Consider the following 21427-nt stretch of genomic DNA (forward strand, 5'->3'; position numbering starts at 1 on the left):
CTATAGGCTACAAATAAGCTGGAGGCAGGCAAAACATTGTTAGTCTCTTTGTCCTTTGGCTATGGATAAGTAGGGGTTTGGGATGTTAATCAGAATTAATCTATGTAGAAAATATTTTCTCTCAGACTATTATGATGTAATTTATTCACTAAAATTATACATAACTCTGTTCAGCATTTCCACTATGTCTTTTAATTTTGTTTCATGTTTAAGAAAGGATGGTTCCTTTATATACTACCCTGAGCCTTATGTCTGCCCCAGGTCTCTATCATCTCTATCTTCTGGCCTTCCATGCTACTTAACTTAATCCTGTACCTGACTCCCAGCTCAGACTCCTTCACTTTAAAGGCATTGCTCATATACCCTAGACTTGGTGCTGGCTCCTCTGTCTACATTACTGTATTTTACTTTTTTATAATTAATTAGTTTTTTGATAGTGGGCATTTAATCCAGGGGTGCTTTACCACTGAGCCACATCCTCAGCCATTTTTTTTTTTTTTCAGACAGGGTCTCACTAAGTTGCTAAGGGCTCGCTAAGTGGCTGCGACTGGCCTCAAACTTGTGATCCTCAAGTCTCAGCTTCCCAAGTTGCTGGGATTATAGGCATGTGCCAATACACTCTGCTACATTACTGTATTTTTCTAAATGAAATTAAATCTGAACCTGGATCCCACCATAGCCATGTACCAAATAAATGATGTTTCAGTCAATGATAGGACATATGACTGTGGTCCCATAAAATTGTAATAGAGCTGAAAAGCTTTTTCTTTTTGCAATTTTATAGAACAAAGCATTATTCTCATGTATATGGGGATGCTGGTAGAAATAAATCTATATTTCTGCCATTTATATAAAAGTACAGTACAAGCCAGGCATGGTGTGATGCATCTGTAATCCCAACTAGCTGGGAGGCTGAGGCAGGATTGTAAGTTTTAGGCCAGCCTGGGAAATTCAATGAGTCCCTATCTCAAAATAAAATAAACAGGGTTGGTGGTATAGCTCAGTGGTAGAGCACTTGTCTAGCATGCGAGAGGCCCTGGGTTTAATCCCCAGCACACCACAGGAAAAGAAATAGTACATACAATTATATTCAGCACATACTTGATAATGACAATAAATTATTAAATTACTGGTTTACGTACTTACTGTCCTGTTATGGTTTGGAATAAGATGTCCTCCCCAAAAGCTTATGTGTGAGACATTATAGGAATGTTCAGAGGTGAAATTATTAGATTAAGAGAGCTGTAATCTAATCAGTGGACTAATCCATTTGAATTCTTTGATGGGTGGTAAGGAGTGTAGGGTATAGTATGTAGGAGGAAGTAGATCACTGGGGGCATACATTTGTAGTTTATATTTTGTCTTTGGTAAGAAGAGCTCCCTCCATCCCTGCTCTCTCCCTGACTATCTGTTTCTTGGCTATCATGAACTGAGCAGCTTTCTTCTGTCCCACCTTTCTGTCATGATGTTTTGCCTTACCTCAGGCCCAGAAATATAGAATCGGCCGATCATTGACTGAATCTCCAAATCCTTGAGCCAAAATAAACTTTCCCTCCTGTAAGTTGTTATTATTGGGTCTTTTTGTCACCGTGACACAATGCTGACTAAAATATGTACTGTACTTCTTTTCTTTTTTTGGAACTACTGAGGATCGAACCCAAGGGTGCTCTACCACTGAGCTACATCCTCAGACATTTTAATTTTATTTTGGAACAGGTTCTCACTTAGTTGCTTAGACTGGCCTTGAACATGTGAGCCTCTTGTTTCAGTCTCCCAAGTCCCTGGGATTACAGATGTGCATTGAGGCACCTGTCTTCCTATAGCTCTTGACTACATATAGGCCATAACAAGGAGTGACTGACCTACGCCATATAGGTTTGGTTAAATGCACCCTATGCTATTCAAGAAATGATGAAACTGCCTAATGATTCATTTCTTATGACCTGCCCTGTTCTTAAACATACAAGACTGTATCAGGTATACCTACCAGACTGGTGCTTCTGGAAGGAAAGATTCTTCCTTGTATATGGAGAGAGTGGGGGGAGGGGTGTCTCAGCTTCTTGAGTACATTACAGACTTCTGAACCTTCCTAGTCTTGGAGAGTCTTCCTAAACCTTCCTCCTTTTATCTTGACACTTCTCCCACCTTTTCCCTTTGAAGTCAGTCCACATAATTTCTCCTCCATTGGTACTTAAAACACCAACATTTTTTTTTTTTCTGGTATTGGGGAATGAACCCACAGGGCATGTAACCCTTGAGCTACCTTACCCCAGTCCTCTTTATTTTTATTTATTTATTTTTGAGACAGTTTTCATTCCCAATGTATTCCTTGCTGAAGTGGCCCAATTGGATGCTAAAACCAATCACATTTCCTTATTGCCAACACTGCTCATGAACATTCCTTTCAACCATGGCATGATTTGTATCAAGAAATGCTTGCCTCTCTATAATCTTGATCAATCTTACAAATCAAACTCTTATAAGAATGTCCACATATAAGTGTGAATATGGCATCTATGGGAATGCTGCTGTTTGTATTAAATTGTAAAACAAAGCTTCAAGGCAAATTGGTAGGTGTTCTCCTGATTTCTTATCACCTTTCAACCAGATTGTTTCCCTGGAGCCCTTTCCTTTTAGAAATTCCAGAGGTATTCCTGACAATATGAAACAATATAGAAGAAGGGCCCTTTAGTCAAACTATTGCCACCTTTAATGCCTAATTCCCTTGGGAAGTGCTAGAGCTGGCAAAGGCCTGCTTTGACTAGATTCTCCCAATCTGGGCAGAGGCTCAAGGTGCCAAAGAAACCTTTGGAAGCCTCTCCCTCCACCACCACTCTGGGAAGTTATCTGCCTAGCCCACTGACACACACCCTCAATTCTTGGTCCCCTATGCCAGGAAGGAACACATGCTGACCAGTGCAGGTCCAGGCAGTGGGGGCATAGAAGGCTGTTACATTATGGGTCTAATCAGTCAGCAAGCAATTTCCCCCCAGTACTAGGGATCAAATAAATCCAGGTGGCTGTTTGCCTCTTTTTCTTTCTTTCCTCCTTTCCTTCTTGGTAGTTCTCACTATGTTGCTGAGAGTGGTCTTGAACTTTGTGATCCTTCCACATCTGTCTCCTGTGTCTCTGGGTTTATAGGTGTTTGTCACTACACCCATTCTGGGAGCAATTTCTTAAATCCACATTATCCGTGTGCGAAGGAATTGTGGCTGAGGGCTGTTAAGGAGCAGCTATGTAGCAGAATGCAGGGTAAGGTTGCACCTCAAAACCTGCCTCTACTGGGCTCAGGAGATCCAGGGTCATTTAAAACAAAGGGACACTTGAGACGCCATAGTACCACCAACCTGAACATAATCCACTTCCTCATCAACTTTCTTGTGATTGCAGAGCCCCTGCAAGGTGGAAGAATGCTGTCTGGAGGCTGGTGGTAGAGGTGAGCCCAGAGAGGAGAGACCCTAGCATGCCTGTCAGCAGCATTGTACAATCCTTGGAACACCAGGGGCACTATCCTCACAGACTCCAATGAGAATGGTCCCCCTTAGAATTAAGCTGCTATATGTGGTCCTGCTTGTGCCACCCTGGGAGGTCCCCACAAACCTAGGAAAAGATTGGGCCCACATTTTAGGTGGATCTTGAATGAAGTGAGGAATGGGAGAAGAGACTTTAGGACAAAAGGCATCTGCCCCTGACAAAGGATATAGTGGGGGATTGGGGTAGGGTACATGATAGGTGAGAAAAGAAGAGTGGGAATAGCTGTGGAGGGTCCCAAAAGCGATAGTAAGAGGTTTGGATGTTATGCTGGTCCAAACATTTGAAAACTAAGTAGCTTTCAGATGTAAGCCAGCATAATCTTAAGTTTTGAATTTAAATAATTTCATGAAGAAATTGCTCTTCCATGATACCTTAATTACCTCCCCCAACAGCTGTACCTATCACTTGCTCTGGAGGCAAACACATTTGTGTCCCTGGATGATTTGGGAGTGGATTTCTCATCTTCTTCAAGGTATGATGATTTCAGGGACTCAGTCTCCCAAGGAAAGGCTGCCATCCTGGTCCTTACCTGGTCTTCAGACACAGAACTACAGGATTAGCCTTCCTGTCCTCATTTTTGATCTGTACTTTCTGGGTTAACCCTGTTTTAAAGATGCCTTCACCTTCAATGTCCCAGTATACTATCTTTTTGATTCAGCTCTCCCTTCCTAAAGAACCATTGGATGTTTTAGAAGGAGAATAGACAGCTTCTCTTTATGCAATGTTGATAGACCAAGAAACTTAAACCACCTGGTGGCTGGCAGCCCCAGGATGCAGGTCCTCCTTACTGTACCAATGTCTTTAGACATTTGAAATTGGGGGAGGACCGACATCTGGTGGCCATTTCTGGAATGGCAGCACATAACTGGAACACATTTTGTTATTTTGTTGTTCCATGATCTTGAACAAAGCAGAAAAAAAATTTATAGAGTTGTACAGTACTTAAGAGCCACACCAGCCCAGAAACAACAACAGCAAAATACCAAAAGAAGTTCTTTAGGGAGATGGGAAATGATATAAATAAAAACTCAGGTCCACATAAAGAAAGAATGAACAAGAAGGAATAAAAAAAGGTAAAATAAAATTCTTATTTTCCTTATTCTTTTTTTTTTTTCTAGTTGTAGATGGACAGCATGCCTTTATTTTTTTATGTGGTGCTAAGGATCGAACCCAGTGCCTCACACATGCCAGGCAAGTACTCTGCCACTGATCTACAGCCCCAGCCCCTCTTTATTCTTAATTGATCTAATAGTTAACTGTTCAAAGTTAAAATACCAACAGCATATGAATAAGTGAAATGGATTGACACCAATGTTATAAAAGAAATACCAGGAGTCCCATTGATTCATAGGAAGGTGATTATTTTTTAGAGTCTTGACTTATAACATTCAGAATGGATTTAGAAGACTATTCAATTAGGTTGGGTCAGAATTTCCCTTTGGGAAGCATGAACAAATGTTCTGTAGTAAGAGAGATAGAGATAGATTAGGGGTTGGGGTGGTGGTGGGAGAGATTGAGGGGAAACAGGAAGGAAAAAGAAAAACAAGAAAAAGATCTGAGAAAGGTCTCAAGCTACAGTAGAGGCCAGTGAGATGGAACAGTTAGAGCAACCTGCTTGTCATGATTGTCTGAGGGCAAAAAGGTTTTCCTCTTTCTTCCTGATGGAGTCTGGGGAGGGAAGAGCTTGTGGAGTTCCCTAGCATACAGCAGGGAAGAGACCCAAGACAGCCCCAGCCCTTGTGGTCCCATGCTAGGGAAGATCTAGGATCAGCCAGATTTCTCCCATAGGGAAGGAGCTGCAACCATCCTGGGCCCAAAGGGCAATATCTTCCCCAGGGTGAAGGTGGGGAGAATCTCCAGACAACAGCAAGGATGAATCCTCACCTAATGCTAGCATACTCTACACCTTCCTCACAAATCAAAAAAACACTAACTGGCTGGCTGGGTGCAGTAGCACATGCCTATGATCCCAGCAGCTTGGGAGGCCGAGGCAGGAGGATCATGTGTTCAAAGCTAGCCTCAGCAAAAGCTAGGCGCTAAGCAACTCAATGAGATCCTATCTTTAAATAAAATACAAAACAGAGCAGAGGATGTGACTCAGTGGTTGAGTGCCCCTGAGTTCAATCCCTGTAACAAAACAAAACAAAACAACAAACACTAACTACTGACTAAGGAACTATAACTGAAAAATAGGAATTAGGTTGAGATTTTTTTTTTAAATGAAATTTAAAAATATAGAACATAACATTTTTCTGTACCTGAGTCTGTGGTCAGTACTCAGTTCCACAAAGCATCTGCTCAATTTTCTTATCCCAACCTCAGAGGTGAAGATGCTCCCTCTCATTTACTGCTCTTTGGTACTCCTTGTTCACCAAAAGCATCTATCACTCTTTTTAAAATGCCTTAGAGAAAAGACAAAAATGGTTCCTTTTTCCTTCAAGAGCATACTAAGGGTTGGGGATATAGCTCAGTTGGTAGAGTGCTTGCTTCTCATGCACAAGGCCCTGGGTTCAATCTCCAGCACCACATACACTCCCCCCCCACCCCCCCAAAAAAAAGGGCATATTAATGCTTTATCTGGTAAAACAGTACACTGGAAAACATTGGAGGTGCTCTTGAAGACAGCATTTGAAATCCTCCCTTAATAAGGGAAGCTGCAACTTCTTACAAGCGGCTTTTTTTTTTTTTAATATTCACATTTTTAGTTGTAGTTGGACACAATACCTTTGTTTTATTTATTTATTTTTATGTGGTGCTGAGGCTCGAATCCAGGGCCTTGCATGTGCTAGGTGAGTGCTCTACTACTGAGCCATAACCCCAGACCACAAGTGGCATTTCTGATGTGCAAAAGGATGACAAATTGAACTGGGCATGGTAGCACACTCCTGTAGTCCTAGAAAGTCACAAGTTGGAGGTGAGCCTTGGCAACTTAGCAAGACCCCATCTCAAATAAAAATAAAAAGGGCTGGGGATGTGGCTCAGTGCAGAGCATCCCTGGGTTCAATCTTAAGTACCACATGGCAAACAAAAGTGGGTGGGGTGGTGAAGAACAATGAGTGAAGTATCTTAGCTGTCATTGGTAACAGGAATGATTTCAACAGAGAGCCTCAGTCTCAGAAGCTTCTCAGTGTGAAGGGTTCTACCCACCCTCCATGCTACCAGCCACACCTGTTCTGATCCTGCCTTTCATGACTGGAACTTGGAATGTATTTTAATTATCACTTTTCTTACCTTGTATAGTCCCAGTTATAGGATTATATAAATGTATGTTATATTTTCAGAGGAAGGAAAGACAGAGACATGAGACATAGGACTGAGCACTTTGGTGTAATTGAGAATAGTTAACTTTTACTGGGGACTTCCTATGTGTCAGTTTTCACATTTATTAACCCTGTTAGTGATCTCACAATTCTTTAAGTATTATTATCCCAATTTTTTAAAAAAATATAAGATCATTAGGTCAGGTGTGGTGGCACAGTCCTATAATCCCAGCAGCACCAGAGGCTGAGGCAGGAGGATCACAAGTTCAAAGCTACCTTTAGCAACTTATCAAGTCCCTAAGCAATTTAGTTGAGACCCTGAATCAAAATGAAAAATAAAAAGGGCTGGGGATGTGGTTCAGTGGTTAAGTACCCCAGGGTTCAATCCCCAGTGCAAAAAACAAAACAAAAAAACATTAGGCACAAAAAAGTTATTTGTTAAACAAGGCCATAAGCACAAGAATCAAACAACAGAGACCATGCAATGATGTTTACATATCTTCTTACTTTTCTTATAGTAAGTTAAACCTCATTCCCAATTTTCTGATGATGAAACTGCAGCCCAGAGAGGGCAAGTGATTTTCCCTGAAGACATTCAGCTATTAAGTGGTAGAAATGAATTCCATTTTTCAGAGAGCATTTCATCAGGCCAGTAGAATGCAAATTCAATGAGGGCAGGAATTCTTTTACTGGTGCTGGGTTTCGCATCTGCAGCCTCACACATACTAAGCACATACTCTACCAATGAGCTACATCCCCAACCCTAAAGGACAGAAAATTTTGGCTTTTTCTCATGGCTGAGTGCCCAATGTCAGAATAGTGACTAGCTCATAGGAGGTACTCAATACATTTGTGTTGATTAGATGAATATTTCTATTGCTAAAACTGCAGAAACAGTGCAGCAATTATTGTCAGGAGATTATTCAATAACCTTAATTTCAATGTTCAATATTCAGAGGTCTCCCACATTTTAACACAATCTATCAAACATGTATGTGTGGGAAGGTTATTTGACATCTACCCATTTAATTTCCATCTTGCTCTAGAGGTTTTAAGGTTTTTCTAGAGGGTTTTGTTTGTTTATATATATATGTGTATATATGTTCATATGTGCGAATGTAAGTATGTATTTAGTGCTGGGGATCAAACACAGGGCCTTAAGCACACTCAGCAAGCTTTTCACCATTGAGCTACACCCCCAGCCCCAGTTTATAGGTCATAACAAGACTGTTGTTAATCACCTTTTGCATCACTGTGACCAAAATACCAGACAAGAACAACTTAGAGGAAGAAAAGTTTATTTGGGGCTTATAGTTTCAGAGGTCTCAGTCCATAGAAGCAGCACATCATGGTTGAAGAGCACAGTAGGGGTGCGGGAGATGCTTAGCTCACAGCAGTTCCAAAGCAGAGAGAGTGGGGAGAAGGGGTCTCAGGAAAGAACAGCCCTCTCAGGGAGTGTTTCTAGTGACCCACCTTCTCCAGCTATGCCCCAACAGCCTACAGTTACCACTCAGTCCATTCAAATGAGTACAATTAGGTTACAATTCTCACAATTCAAATTCACTTCCATACATTCCTGCATTAACACAGGAGGTTTTGGGGGATACCTCATATCCAAACCACAACAAAGACAGAAATTAAGACTGAGGCAAAATAAAGTAGTGTCAAGCCAGAATGGGGCTCAAAACTTCAGAGCCTAAAGAACTCAACGTTTACCAGAGCTGGGCCATATTATCTGGTTCCAAACAGCTTAACAGCCTCTGTTAAAAGGAATATCTGCTTTGCTACATGCATGATTCACCTATCTGTGAGATGAAGACAGATTCTTAAATCTTAGAATGTTCCCTCCAAAACTTATATTGAAATTTAATTGCCATCATAATATTGAGGTCAAAAAAAATCTATGAGAGATTGGATCAAGAAGCCTCTGCTTTCATGAATGGATTAATGTCATTATTGTGGGCGTGGGTTAGTATATCTCCTTCTTACCCTCTCCCTGGCTTATACATGCTTGCTGGCCCTTTTGCCAGATTATGACAAAGCACAAATTTCCACACAGTGCTGTTGGACTTCCTAACCTCCAGAATCATAAGACAAATGAACTTGTAGCGTTGGTTGTCACCCAGTCTGTGGTATTCTGTCATAGCAGCAGAAAATGGACTAGGACAACTCTTCTTGGTATTAAAATCAGAAATAAATGTTTTATCTTGGAGTTTCTTATAAAGATGACTTGAGCTGGAGGTATATTTCAGTGGTAGAGTTCTTGCTTAGCAGGCCTAAAGCTCCGGGTTTAATACACAGCACCAAAAAGAAGAAAAAAGAAAAAAGTGAACCCAGAAGAAGAAGGTCCTGACATAAGAATTGAACTGAGTACTTACATTCTGAAAGAGACTTAAGAGATCATCCCATTGGGTTATATGCTAAAAAACAACATTCTATAACTGTTGGAGTATATTTACACCACAGTATCGGAGTCCACAAAGAGTTTCTAGTTTGTGGAGCTGAGGACACACCAGCAACCTTGAATAGAGGGGATGTTCCTGGCAGAGATCTCTGGCCTCCCTTAGATCCATAAGATATACTGGTGACTCTCTTAGTTATTCTGAGACATGACCAATGTTAATTATCTTTAGTTATTAGTTGCCTCCTTTCTTCAACTAAGTCTTCTACAGATAAGTGGAGTTTCAAGGTGATCTTGGTGGTGATGGTTGTGGTAGTGATTGTGGCAGTAGTGATGGTAGTGAAAAGGATGGTGGCGAGTGGTGGTAGTGGTAGTAGTTAACACAGGGTGTTCGGAAGTAGAGCCAAAGGAAATGTGCTGGCTTCCACATTTCTCTAAAGTTGGTCTGTGTGGAAGGAAGTATGGGAATGGAGGCTAGGATTTATAGACTGTGACAAACAGCCACAGACTAATAATACACAATTGGACAAGCCTGGCTGTTTTCTAATAAACCTTTATTTATAAACATTACACTTTTTTTTTTTTTTTTTTTTTTTTTGTGGTGCTGGGGATTGAACCCAGGGCCTTGTGCATGCGAGGCAAGCACTCTATCAACTAAGCTATATCTCCAGCTCCCTATGAACACTATTGATTTACATATAAATATTACAAGTCCTCCAGTATAATTCTTCCTTTAATTTTTTTCAATCACTTTAAATGTAAAAACCATTCTAACTTCACAAGTCCTACAAAAAGAGGTACAGCTGGGAGTCTATAATCCTAACAACTGGGGAAACTGAGAGAAGAATTGCAAGTTTGAGACCAGTCTTGGCAGTTTAGTAACACTCTGTTTCAAAATAAAAAAAAAATAAAAAGTGCTGGGGGTACAACAACTCTGGGAGAGTATCCCTGGGTTCAATCACAATACTATAAACAAAAACAGGTAGCAGGCCACATTTGACCTGGTACAGGCCATCATTTGCCAGCCTCTGGCTTAAATTTTTGAGTTTTGAGTCAAGTCTAGAGTTTGGAAGCATCAACCCAAAATCAGAGGTTGAGTTTTAGGTTCACTAAACTGTGGACTCCTTTTTCTAACAACAATTCTGATAGCTGTGAGCCCACCTAGGTACTTTAGTGTGACAGAACATCTTCTCATCTGTGGGAGGAAGCTTATTTGTCTGATCTCCATAGCAGGGGCTGTGCTTCCAGCCATTTCAAAGCTGGCCAGGGTTACTAAGAAGCAAGTTATAAAGAAGGTAAGATATGGCTCCCCAGAGACTCTCTGGAGGTCCTCACTGCTTTGTACCCAAGGCTGCTGGCTCTGCTGACAGTGTTATCCTGTGGATAGAGGCAGAAACCAGGCTCTAACTTCTGGAGGCAGGAGGGCTGCTACTGGGGAAGATGCCTGGACCATGGAAGGGGGTGGGAGGGAGGCTGACCCATTGGTTGGTTAGTTGGAACTACAGCACATTACTTCTCTACTACCTTTTGACTTAGTTTGAACAATGGTCTTGTCAATATATAATATTAAAAATACAAGGCTAGGGATGTGGCTCAAGCGGTAGCGTGCTCGCCTGGCATGCGTGGGGCACTGGGTTCGATCCTCAACACCATATAAAAATAAAATAAAGATGTTGTGTCCACCAAATTAAAAAATTCTCTTTCTCTTTAAAAAAAAAAAATACAGTGAAAGGGCTGGAGGCTATAGCTTAGTTGGTAGAGTGCTTGCCTTGCATACATAAGGCCCTGAGTTGGATTCCCAGCACCAAAAAAAAAAAAAAAAAAAAAAAAAAAAAAAAAAGTGAAGGGCTGGGGTGGTAGAGCTCAGAGGGAGAGTGCTTGCCTAAAAATAAATAAATAGAAAAAGAAGTATTGTGTCCATATACACTTAAAAAATTTTAAAAATTTAAAAATACAGTGAAAAATGCCAGGTGTGATGGTGTACTTGCGTAATCCCAGCTACTTAGAAGGCTGAGGCAGGAAGATGGCAAGTTTGAGCCAGCCTCAGCAACTTTGTGAGGTCCTGTATCAAAATAAAAACTAGAAAGGGCCAAGGATGCAGCTCAGTGGTAAAGTGACCCTGAGTTCAATTCACAGTACAAAAAGAAAAAAAAAAAAAAGGAAATATTGGAATCAAATACTCCATGCCTTAGGTATGTAATAAATTTTGTGTTATTTTTTCCTGTTTTTTTTTAAAAAAACACATATTATAGAATTCCACTTACTTGAGGTAAGTAGACTAGGCACATTCATAGAATACAAAGTACAGTGGTAGTTGCTAGGAGCTAGTCATACAGCAGCACCCTAGTTGGATGTGGTGGGGATATAGCTAGAGGTAGAATGTGGAATTATTGTTTAATGGGTATAGAGTTTCAATTGGAGGAAATGAAAGAATTCTGGAGATGGATAGTGATATGGTTGCATAAGAATGTGAATCTATTTAGTGCTTCTGAACTATACTCTTAGAAGTGGTTGAAATGGTAAATTTTATATTAGGCATCTTTTACCACAATTTTTAAAATTATTACCATTTTTTTTGAAATGAGTTAAGTATAAGCAAAACAAATGCAGTTCTATAAATTCAAGCAAAATATTTCATAAATTTAATAAAATATTCAAATATTAAAACCATTTAAATCCAGCCATAGAGATCAAATAGCCTTTGGTTACACGGGCAGTCCAGCAGACTGAAGGTTGCAGACTGAGGGGCAGGTAGGAGAAAACTAGCAGAAGTGCAGACCTATTCCTGAACTCACAATGCTTTATTAAAGACTGCCAAGTGTGGTGGTGCACACCTGCAATCTCAGTTACTCAGGAGGCTAAGACAGGAGGACTGCAAGTTCAAAGCCAGCCTCAGCAACTTAGTGAGGCCCTAAGTGAGACCCTGACTCTAAATAAAATACAAAAAAGGGCTAGAGATGTAGCTCAGGGGTTAAGTGGCTCTAGGTTCAATCCCTGGTACCAACAAAAAACTCAAAACAACATTTTAAAGATAATTGGAGGTATATAATAAAAAATGTAGTCTGAGAAAAATAAAAAAGATAACTGGGGGCAGTAGTTCGATGGTAGCATGTGGGAGACCCTAGGTTTAACCCACAGAACCAAAAATAAATAAAGATGTGTGGAATTTCACAACAAAATTTCATGTGCCTCTTCTCACCACACAAAAAAATCCCAGGTTCCAATATAGGTTGGGGCAGAGGGTCTTGGTATATGTGGACCATCCCTCAGTCCTTACAACCTCACCTCCATCATACCCACACTTCCACTGCCATTATCTCACTCCAAGTGGCTACAGTCATTTGTTTTACTTCTGTGGTCCTTAAGAACACTTGCATCCTTAACTTAAGGGTTTCCAGAGAAGTCAGGAAGATGCCTCCTCAATCCTCCTCTTTGGAGAAAGACAAGATCACCTACTGGCTTTCTTTCACCTTTTAAAATCCTTCTGCAATTCTTGGCTAAATTTAAAATGTGAATCATAAAAGAAAAGCATGGGGGGGGGGCAGGGGACAAAAATCCCTCTCTGGAGGAAAAATTTATCTAGATTTAGAAACTGCCAGGAGCTGGATTCCTGGAGCCGCCAGGGCCTGGAATTTCTTAGGAAGAAGGCCAACTATGAGGATTTAAAGATTTAAGAGGTACCGATAGGAACCTAGAGTGGGTGGAGACATGATGGTTGTGGGGACCCGCCTTTGTGGTGGCCAACTGGCTGTTATACTTTGGTTTCAGTTTTAAGCATGTAAAGGGACTTTCCCTACTGGAGCAGGAAGAAGAGCTGAGAACTGGTACAGCCCTGAGCAAGGAACAAATTTAACCTCAAATAGCTACAGTGGTGAGCAACACAGGTGGAGACACTGGAGTGTTTCAGCTATCAGCAGAGAGAACCAACCAAGTAACTGTCACGTTCTGAGACACAGGACCTATCCTGGACCAAAATCTAGTCTGTGAAAGATCAAAGCTTTTCATAGGGGGAATAGCAAGGGAATGAGCGTTTATGATAGGTTAAGCATCTCTCAATAACAACAAAATTTCATGCCAAAGATGCTCAGCTAGGCAGAGGCACACACCTGTAATCCCAGTGACGTGCCAAAAGGACCACAAGTTGTAGTTCCGCCTGGGAAATTTAGGGAGACCCTGTCTCAGAGTTTTATAAAAAGGAACTGAAGGTACAGCTCAGAGCTAAATCTCTAATACCACCTAAAAAAACGTTATTTCCTACATGTGCAAGGAAACAGTTCTAAAAGACAAAAGAGTGGCACACTTTTATTAGTTATTGCCAAATTGCCCTTCATAAAGTTTATGCTACCATGAACATCAAACCCTCCCATTTGCAATGTAGTAGTGTGCTCCTGGTGTGAAGAAAGAGTATTTCAACCCTGGTGTGCTGGCTGGGAAACTGCTTTTCAGAGGCTTCTAGGGAATAGAGCAGTGCTGAGTACATAGCTTGAGCAAGCTTCTAGTGCAAAGGGGGATTCTTTCCTGCCAAAGCTTTACCTCTACATCTTTGTTTTTTGTTTGTTTGGTACCAGGGATTGAACCCAGGGGTGCTTTACCACTGAGCAATATCCCCAGTCCTTTTTATTTTGAGACAGGGTCTCAAACTTTTGAGACTGGGCTTGAACTTGCAATCCTCCTGCCTCAGCCTCCTGAATCAACAGGATTACAAGTATGTGCCACCATGCTGGGCTTCTATATCTTTGCTACTTGAAGTCATCAAATTTTCAGTGAGTCTGTGAGCTTCTAGAGAACTAACACTGGGCCTTTATGCGTGTTAGATGAGATAACAAATTAATAAATTAGGCTTCTAGGTTTTATTAAGAAAAATAATTGTAAACTATTTAAGGATTAAAGCTATAATTAAGAGATTTATTGACTCTACAACCTTTCCATATTTGGGATTTTTTTCCCCCTCACCTGCATTTCCCCAGAGATTAGTTATTAAATAGCTAAAAGAGCTGGGAGCAGTGGCACATGCATATAATTCCAGCTTCTCAGGAGATTGAGACAGGAGGGTGCCGAGTTCAAGGCCAGCAAGATCCCATCTCAAAATAAAATTTATAAAAAGGGCGGGAGAAGTAGAACAGAAGTAGAACACTAGAGGGTTCAATCCCCAGTACTGGGTTGGGGTGGGTGGGGTGGAGGGAAACAAAAAGGGCCTGTGCCTTGAAGGCATGTAGATAGTCTTGACTCAGCCAGCAGGACGTGATTAGTCCTTTGGTTCCACACAGAAAAAGCAAGGATATCACTTCTGTCTTAGAATCATGACTTAGAGTCATGACTCAGTGGTACCATATTTTCAGGCAATATAGAAGTATCTAAAAGAGAGCCAGGCAAGGTGGTGCAGGCCTGTAATCCCAGCATTTGGGGAGGCTGAGACAGGAGGACCAAAAGTTTGAGGCCAGCCTAGGCAATTTAGTAAGACCATCTCAAAATAAGATAAGAAAGGTTGGGGATGTAGTTCAGTGCTAGAGCACTCCAGGGTTAACCCCCGCCCCCCCCCCCCCCAATAATGTTGCAATGTACCAGACTCACTGAAACTTTGATGACTTCAAGTAGCAAAGATATAGGAGCCCAGCATGGTGGCACATACTTGTAGTCCTGTCAATTTTGTTGGCAATATCTGAGCTCCACCTCCTGGGAGGGGAGGATTTCAGCAAGTTAGTGAATATCTGTGGTTTATCCACGCCCCAGCCCCACCCAGGCCTGCAGCAGTCCCTGATCTAGAGATCATTCAGAGGCCAACAAACAATCCTACCAACCACATCAGAGCAACTCTCTGGACTATTGTTGCAGGCACAGATAGATAAAAGGCTTACTCTTTTTGGCTTGATTTAAGCATAAAAGGAACAGTCTATGGTAACTGCAGCCCCCTGACCCCCCTTGCACTGCATGGGAAGAACCTCCTGAGAATAAAGTTGAGAGATAAGAAGTGACCCTGAGTCATCAGGAGTGAAAATCAGGGCCTGACAGCATTTATATCCCTAAATGGAAGCATGCCTTAAGTTAAGTCTATTCTCTGGAATTTTCAGTTTGGTGAGCCAATAAACTCCCTTTTGGGTTATACCTGTGCATTCCAGGCTTTCAGTTATATGCATGAAAGAGCCTTGACCTATATTCTGTAGTTCTTCTGAATATAGAAAATGGATCACATGAGAAAATGTTCACAAAGCTGCCTGAGATATGGGTAGAGGTGAGAGACCTCTTTTTAGTAATTGAAAGATCCCTAGATAAGTGGACAAACCAAAGACACTAATTAGTGGAAGTTCAGAAGGAGGCATTCTGCAGAACACTGAAAACCACAAGACTGTAAACACATGGAAGAGAATTGGGAATTGGTTAGTAAAAGCCAAGTCCTGTAGGTATTTGGGGGTTGTCAGCTCAGTCCAAGAGTGGAGATGAGGATGCCATCCCAGTGAACCAGAAACAGTGATTATTGTTTTGTTTCACTACAAGGTAGCTGAAGGAAATAGTCTTTTTTCTCATATCTGTTCTTCTTATCTGTCACCTAGTTTAATGGCACTACCACCTCCAGTGATAAATGTAAGCTCCTAAAACCCTGGGAATCTCAGGAATGAGGAAAGTGTCTTTTGCATGCAAATGAGATGACTGGTGGTTGGGGGTTCTTCATAGTTTCAGGTTGGGGCTAGCCACAAGCAAGAGCCAGCCTTGACAAAGACTTGGAACTTTCTGCCCTATCTCCCAGCTTCCAAAAGGGGAAAAGGGCTAAAGGTTGAATTAATCATCAATAGCCAGTACTTTGATCAATCATGTCTACATAATGAAACCTCCATTAAAACCCATATATAATATCAGGGGTGCAGAGGTACCTGCCTATAATCCCAGGAATTCAGGAGGCTAACACAGGAGGATTTCAAGTTTGAGGGCAGCCTTCAAAACTTGGTGAGACCCTGTCTCAAAATAAAAAATAAAAAGGGCTGGGGATGTAGTACAGTGGTAGAGCACCCCAGTAGAGGGTCTGGGGGAACTATATGATAAGGTTCAAAAGAGCTATTTGGTTGATGAACACACTGAAGTGCTATGAAGGTGCTGTGCCTTGAAATGACAGAGAAGCCCTGAATGCCTAATACCTTGCCTTATGCATCTCTTCCACCTGGCTATTCCTGCGTTATATCCTTATACATTTAAACTCATAAGTATGACTAAAATGTTTCCCTGAGTCTTGTAAGCCATTCCAGCACATTTTTGAATGTGAAGAAGGATGGTCAAGGGAACCCAGGGATTTATATAGCTGGCTGGTCAGAAATATAGATGTCAACATGAGACTGGTCACCTGTGTCTGAAATGAAGGCTGTCTTGTGGGACAGACCTTTTTAACTGGTGGGATCTGACTCTAACTCTAGGTAGAAAGTATCAGAATTAAACTGAACTGTTGGATACTCAGTTGGTGTCTGAGAACTGGGCAATTAGTCTGCAAATCCTATACACTCAGCATTAGAAGAATTATGAGTAAAAACAGTGTAAATATCCCCTGCACCCAAACCAGAAAACCTGGGATCATTTTAGACACCACCCTGTCACCAGTCCTGCCCAATCTCTTGCCAAGCAATTCTAATTCAACCCCCAAAATCTCTCTCAAATTTTCATCTATTCTTTACTCATCCAGTCACAGTTATTTGCTACTTATCTTCTTGGTGTCAGACTTTCTCTGCTAGGTGTTGAAGACACAAAGAACTGGGCACGGGCACATGGCCTGTAATCTCAGTGACTTAGGAGGCTGAGGCAGAAGGACTGCAAGTTCAAAGTCAGTCTCAACAACTTAGAGAGGCCCTAAACAACTTAGCTCCTCTTTCAAAATAAAAAAATAAAAAGGGATAGGGAGTTGGGATTCAATTCTCAGTACAAAACAAACAACAATAACAACAACAAAAAGATTAGTGAGATCTGGCCCCTGCCCAGTGAAAAATCATATTATAATGGTAAAGAAACCAAAACACAATCCTAGAGCCATGGAATTGATTCAGAGACAGGAAAAGGCACAAAGCATTCTGGAGCCCAGAATACCGGTTCCTTACTCAGCTTGAGAATGACAGGGGCCATCTGAGAGGTCAGTGAGTTTTTCTAAGTGAGGTCACACCTAACTTATTTTGTGGCACTAGGGATTGAACCTTAGACATCCCACAAGCCAGGCAAGACTGAGCTACCTCCCCAGATAGTTTTTTAAAATATTTTTTTCGTTGTAGATGGACACAACATCTTTATCTATCTATCTATTTATTTATTTTTATGTGGTGCTGAGGATCCAACCCAGGGCCTCACGCATGTGGGGCAAGTACTCTACCATTGAGCCACAACTCCAGCACCCCCACGTAGCTTTTTATTTTATTATTTTGTGTGCATGTGTGTGGTACTAGGAATTGAACTCAGAAGAACTCGACCACTGAAGTCAGAATTAGACAGGCACTCAGTATAGATAATTTGAGTGAGTACTGGAAGTCGGAGACTGCCCCCTGAGGGACTAAAATGCCTCCAGAGCCCTTCCTCCACCTTTATCACCCTTATCAGCCCCTGCTCCAACTTGTTACTAAGGTAACCTGTCCCAGGAATTGTCTCTCCCTACAGGGAGTTATAAAGTTGTTAATTAATGTGTCCTGAGCTGCTCCATCTGGCCCTTCCCCCATCCATCAGCTTTTCACTTTTTGGCCATCCCACTGAGCATCTCCTGGGTCTAGTCACCTATGCAGGAAGGAGAGAGATAAAGGGAAAAGAGCAAGAGAACAAAGGAAGCCTAGGACATATAAAAAGGCAAAACACCCTGGCTTCTTGGATACTAAGGTATCAGCTATGGCCCCCTTCTCCCTGCTGGGAAAAGTCTGTTACCCCTTTTTACAATAAATTCTGCTTTATATGCTTGCCTCTGCATGCTTCTTTAATGTTATATTTCAAAATGTGAGGAAGCAGAACTCATCACTGGTAACCAGCGATATTGCCACTAAGCTACATACCCAATCCTTTTTAGCTTTTGAGACACCATCTAAATTGCCCAGGTTGGCCTCAAACTTGCAATTCTCCTGCCTCAGCCTCCAAGTAGCTGGAATTACTATGGTGCGCCTACATGCCCGGCTCACACATTAATTTTAAAACTCAAAGAAAGAAGGAGAACTGACCATGCCAAGAGGAGGGGAGAGGACACAGGAAGTAGAAGGTGCAGCTTTGGACATGGCCCAGAAGTGAAGAAAGCAAAGTCTTGACTCCACCATAATGGAGCAGAAGGCCTAAACTTCTCACCTGGACAAGAAATCATTAACTGCTTTCCTCACACATTCTCCTCCCCTACCACCAGAAAAATCTCTCTAGCACTCAAATGTGACTTCCTTTCTCCCTTTCCGGAAACTCTGCTGGTTTACCTTCCTGATCTGTAACTGCTAGCCTTGTCTTTGTTCATCCCTTACTTCTGCCTGCTTGAATTTCCTGCCCTGCCTTGGGCAATGTGGCAGGCTCCTACTCAGGCTTCAGAGTGACTTAGATGTGACTCAAATGTGACTTATTCTACCAAGACCCCTCCCACTGGCACTCACCTTCATGTGTGTGGTGTGTATTTATCTATGTATAGTTTTCTTCCTGCTATGGCTGTGAAAGTGCATGAGTCCTCTTCCTGCTTTAGGACCTGGCCTGGAGAGGGTTCTTGGCAAAGGAGAAATCTGGTAGGAGCAAATGCAGTTAATGACCAGGAAGCTGGAAGCTGCTGCACATTCCTGAGACCCTGAAGATCTAGAAAGATGCTTGACATGACAGCATTGCTGAGGCTGTCCCCAGGATCTGCAGAACCTGCCTCCAGATACAGCTCCTGGTTCCCAGCTAAGGCATTGATCTGACTTTTCAATTAAATATCCCTTATTATGACCATGAATCTGTCTAAACCCCCATTTACAACTGGGCATGGTGGTGCATGCCTGTAATCCCAGCGGCTCAAGAGGCTGAGGCAGGAAGATTGCAAGTACAAGGTCAGCATCAGCAATTTATCAAAACTAAGCAAATTAGCAAGACCCGGTTGGGGATGTGGCTCAGTGGTAAAGTGCCCCTGGGTCCCATTTCTGCCACCAAAAGATACAAAATAAATAAATAAACTCCCATTTAAAGCCATAAGTAGCTGAGGTTATAGTCACTTTGTTAATGATGATTGGGAGTTATTTTAATTGTGAAGTTCTTAGATTTTATGTAAAATACAAGCTTATATACATAATTATTAAGGCTAACTTTTTTTTTTTTTTTTTTTTTAAACTTTTAAAACAAATCCCAAGCTGGGCATGGTGGCCCAAGCCTGTAATCCCAGCAGCGCAGGAGGCTGAGGTAGGAGGATCATAAGTTCAAAGCCAGCCACAACAAAAACTAGGCACTAAGCAACTTGGTGAAACCCTATCTCTAAATAAATAAAATATAAAATAGAGTAGGGGATGTGGCTCAGTGGTTGAGTGCCCCTGAGTTCAATCCCTGGTACCGAGATCAAACCAAACCAAACAAAAAAACACAAAAACAAATCCTAGTTGCATTTTATTTAATTATATCAAAGGCAAGGCTCTCTCACAACATAATATTCAATAATAAGGTAAGGATGGGCTGGGATTGTGGCTCAGTGGTAGAGCGCTTGCCTAGCATGTGCGAGGCCCTGGGTTCAATCCTCAGACCACATAAAAATAAACAAAATAAAGATATTGTGTACAACTAAAAAATTAAAAAAAAAAAATAATAAGGTAAGGAAAAGTGTCTACCTGCCCTAATGTGGTCTGGCTACTGTTAAAAGTTGAGCATGTGTCTTTTCAGGCTCTTTCTGACCCATACAAATATAGGTATGTGGCTGGGCATAGTAGCACATGTGTAGTACCAGCTACTCACAGGCTAAGGCAGGAAGATCTCAAGTTCAAGGCCAGCCTGTGCAACTTAGTAAAGTCCGGTCTTAAATAAAATTTAAAAAGGGCTGGGGATTTATATCAGATACAAAGTGTCCCTGGATCCAGTTCCCAGTGCTACAAACAAAGTGTGTATGTGGAATTTTGACCAAATTATATATATATATATATGTTAAATATATATATATTAATATATGTATTAAATATATGTTAAATGTATATATATATATATATATGTATGTGTGTGTATGTATTTATTTACTTATTTTCCTTTTGTGTTAGTAAATCCAGGGGCACGCTACCACTGAACAATATCCCTAGCTCTTTGTTTTTATTGTTTATTTATTTATTTTTTGGGAAGGAGTTATTGGGTATTTAATGAAGGGGCACTTCACCATGGTGCCACATCCCCAGCCCTTTTTTATTTTGAGACAGGGTCTCTCTCTTGCTAAATTGCTTAGTGCCTTGCTAAGTTGCTGAGGCTGGTCTTGAACTTGTGATCCTCCTGCAGAAGCCTCCCAAACCAAGCCACCAGGATTATAGGACTGCAACACCACACTCTGCATCTTTTTGTTTTTATTTTTAGACAGATTCTCACTAAGTTGCCTGGGCTGGCCTCTATCTTACAAATCTCCTGCCTTGGTCTCCTGAGTCACAAGGATTACAAGGGATGCACCATCATGCCCAGCTTATATAGTTTCTCTTGTAAAAAAATAAAAACTTGATGGACATTTTTGTCAATATATATAATTCTATTTGATTTTTTTAAATAGTCATAGAGTGAAAGTTCATTACATTGGGTCCAGCAATTTATGGCCTACAGGCCTAATATGGTCTACCTCCTAAATAAAATTTTACAGAAACATAGCTATGATGCTTATTAATTTATATATTGTTTCTGTTTTAATACTACAACAGGAAAATTGAGACGCTGCATCAGAGACTCCGTAGCTTACATCCGACCCTTACAGAGAAAGTGTGTTGACCCCTGCAACATATAATTTTATCATACTTTATATAACCAGTTCCATATTAATGAGTTAAATTGTTTCCATTGGTTCAGCATTATAAACAACCCCAAAATTAATACCTTTAAAATTATACTAGCTGATGATCATCATGGGTAACAATGAGTGTGGACATTACTGACTATGAACCCAATGTGTTTATACAAAAAGATTTTCTTTAGAAAAGGCCTTTCAAGTTAACAGACAGTGTGGCTCAAGGGGGAACTGAGGAAATATGAGCAACTGTCAAAGTCATTAGGGTAAAGGGCTATACAGAAAGATCATATTTTCATAATAAAAGAACCAGAACACTTACCAAAG

At 41.2% G+C, this 21427-nt stretch overlaps 1 long non-coding RNA gene and 1 other non-coding gene across 2 annotated transcripts in view; one reads left to right on the plus strand and one right to left on the minus strand.

The window, feature by feature from the left end:
* LOC124101541 (uncharacterized) overlaps window positions 1-21426 on the minus strand; it is a 30919-nt gene extending 9493 nt beyond the window's left edge. The window contains exon 1 of the long non-coding RNA XR_006854642.2: window positions 18771-21426. This is a non-coding gene — a long non-coding RNA (uncharacterized LOC124101541). The remainder of the gene's footprint in view (window positions 1-18770) is intronic.
* Trnaa-agc (transfer RNA alanine (anticodon AGC)) lies at window positions 990-1060 on the plus strand. Its single transcript has one exon. It is a non-coding gene; the product is annotated as a tRNA-Ala (tRNA).
* Window position 21427: the final 1 nt, after the last annotated feature.

This window comes from Marmota monax, unplaced genomic scaffold (genome assembly GCF_021218885.2).
Source record: "Marmota monax isolate L192 unplaced genomic scaffold, Marmota_monax_Labrador192_F-V1.1 WCK01_AAM20220418_F8-fsc00390, whole genome shotgun sequence".
Classification (NCBI taxonomy): domain Eukaryota; kingdom Metazoa; phylum Chordata; class Mammalia; order Rodentia; family Sciuridae; genus Marmota; species Marmota monax.